This window comes from Choloepus didactylus, chromosome 10 (genome assembly GCF_015220235.1).
Source record: "Choloepus didactylus isolate mChoDid1 chromosome 10, mChoDid1.pri, whole genome shotgun sequence".
NCBI lineage: Eukaryota > Metazoa > Chordata > Mammalia > Pilosa > Megalonychidae > Choloepus > Choloepus didactylus.
In genome coordinates this window covers 88,754,505-88,757,427 of record NC_051316.1, presented here as the reverse complement: position 1 = coordinate 88,757,427, position 2,923 = coordinate 88,754,505, and the positions used below count along the sequence as shown (strand labels likewise).

General features: G+C 36.8%; 1 pseudogene; it reads left to right on the top strand.

The window, feature by feature from the left end:
* Positions 1 to 1,330: 1,330 nt before the first annotated feature.
* Positions 1,331 to 2,011, top strand: LOC119505525 (annotated as a pseudogene).
* The last annotated feature ends 912 nt before the right edge of the window (positions 2,012 to 2,923 follow it).

Below are 2,923 nucleotides of genomic sequence, written 5' to 3'. Positions count from 1 at the left end.
GCCAACAAATTAGATAATCAAGATGAAATGGACAAATTCCTAGAAACATATAAACTATTAAAATTGAGTTGTGAAGAAACAGAAAATTTCAACAGACCTATAACAAGCAAAGAGACTCAATCAGTAATCAAAAACTTCCCAGCAAATAAAAGTCCAGGACAGATGGCTTCACTGGTGAAATCTATGAAATATTTAAAGAATTATTAACACCAATCCTGCTCAAACTCTTCCGAAGAAGAGAAAGGAACACTTCCTAACACATCCTATGAGGCCAGTATTACCTTGACATCAAAGCCAGACAAAGATACAAGAAAACTACAGACCAGTATCCCTTATGAGTACAGATGCTAAAATCCTCAATGAAATAATAGTAAACTGAATCCAACAGCACATTAAAAGGATTATGCATGCAACCAAATGGAATTCATCCCAGGAATGCAAGGGTGGTTCAATGTAAGAAACTCAATCAATGTAATACATCATTAATAGAATGAGGGGAAATAAACACATGATCATTTCAATAAATGCAGGAAAAGCGTTTAATAAAACTCAGCACCATTTCATGATGAAAAGATTCAATAAACTAGGAATAAAAGGAACTTCCTTAACATGATAAAGGCCATTTACCAAAAACCTACAGGTAACATCATACTGCAAAGACTGAAAGCTTTCCCCTAATTTCAGGGGTAAGACAACAATGACCACTTTCACCACTGCTATTCAACGTTGTTCTGGCAGTTTGGATCAGTTAGGTAAGGGGGAAAAAGTCATCCAACTGGAAAGGAAGAAGTAAAACTATCTCTATTCCCAGATGAAATAAACTTATATATCAAAAATAACAAAGAATCCATACCAAAGAAAACTATTGTAATCAGTATTCAAACCTATAATAATCAAATTCAACAAAGTTGCAGGATACAAAACAACATACAAAATATCAGTTGTATTTCTATACACCAGCAATGAAAAATCTAAAAATGAAATTAAGAAAACAATTTCATTTACAATAGCACAAAAAGAATAAAATACTTGCACATAAATTTAACCAAGGAGATGCAAGACTTGTACACTGAAAACTATAGAACATTGTTGAAAGAATTTAAAGATCTAATTAAATGGAAAGACATCCCATGTTCATGGATTGGAAGACAAAATTGTTAAGATGGCAATACTCTACAAAGAAATCTATAGATTCAGTACAATCTCTATCAAAATTCCTGTGGCCTTTTTTGCAGAAATAGAAAAGCTGAACTTCATATTCATATGGAATGTCAAAGGGCCCCAAATTGTCAAAATAATATTGAAAGCTCTTTCCAGCCAGCACCTTGCGATGGGAATCTCCCGGGACAACTAGCACAAGTGCCACAAGACTGGGGGCAAGAGAAAACCCTATCACAAGAAGCGGAAGTATGAGCTAGGACACCCGGCTGCCAACACAAAGGTTGGCCCCTGTCGCATATACACAGTTCGGGTGTGAGGAGGCAACAAGAAGTACTATGCCCTGAGGCTGGATGTGGGGAACTTCTCCTGGGGTTCTGAGTGTTGTGTTCGCAAAACAAGGACCATTGGTGTTGTCTATAATGCATCCAGTAACGAGCTGGTCCGCACCAAGACCCTGGTGAAGAACTGTATTGTGCTCATTGACAGCACACCGTACCGGCAGTGGTACAAGTCCCACTATGCTCTGCCCCTGGGCCCCAAGAAGGGGGCCAAGGTGCCTCCTGAGGAGGAAGAAATTTTAAACAAAAAATGATCAAAGAAAATTCAGAAGAAATATCATGAAAGGAAAAAGAATGCCAAGATCAGCAGTCTTCTTGAGGAGCAGTTCCAGCAGGGCAAGCTTCTTGCGTGCATTGCTTTGAAGCTAGGCCGGTGTGGCTGAGCAGACGGCTATGTGCTAGAAGGCAAGGAGCTGGAGTTTTATCTGACGAAAATCAAGGCCCAGAAAGGCAAATAATTCCTCCCTCCCATCCTAGCTCATGTAATAAAGGTTTGTTCTATGTTAAAAAAAAAAAAATTGAAAAATAAAGACAAAATTGGATGATTATACTTCCTGACTTCAAAACTTACTACAAAGCTGCAGTAATCAAAACGCTGTGGTACTAGCATAAGGATAGACGTATGGACTAGTAGAATAAGAGAATCCAGGAGTAAGTCCAAACATTTATGGCAAAATGATTTTTGACAAGGATGCAAAGACCATTCAAGGGGGTAAAGAATAATCTCTAATAAGCAGTGCTGGGATAACTGGATAACCACAAACAATAGAATGAAGTTGGACATCTACCTAACTCCATATACAAAAATGAACTCAAAATGGATCAAAACACCTATATATAAGTGCTAAAACTATAAAACTCTTAGAAGAAAACATAGAGGTAAGTCTTTATTACCTCAGATTTGGCAAAGGATTCTTATATTTGATACTAAAAGCATGAGCTACCAAAGAAAAAACCGATAAATTGGACTTAATAAAACTAAAAATTTTTGTACACATCATATCATCAAGAAAGTAAATTTTTTAAAAAAAGCAAATCAACAGAACAGAAGAAATTATTTGTAAATCATATCTGATAAGGGTTTAATATCCAGGATATATAAAGAAACCCTTACAACTGAACAACAAAAAGACAACCCAGTTTAAAAATGGGCAAAAGACTTGACTAGACATTTCTCCAGGGAAGATATACAAATGGCCAGCAAGCACATGAAAAAGTGTTTAACATCTCTGGTAATTAAGGAAGTACAGAGCAAATCACAATGAAATAGCGCTTCACACCTACGAGGGAGGCTATATAAGTGGAAAATAACAGGTGTTGGTGATGAGGTGGAGAAGTAGGAACCCTCCTATATTGCTTGGGGAAATGTAAAATGGTGCAGCAGCTATGGAAAACAATTTGGCAGTTCCTCAAAAATGTTAGAT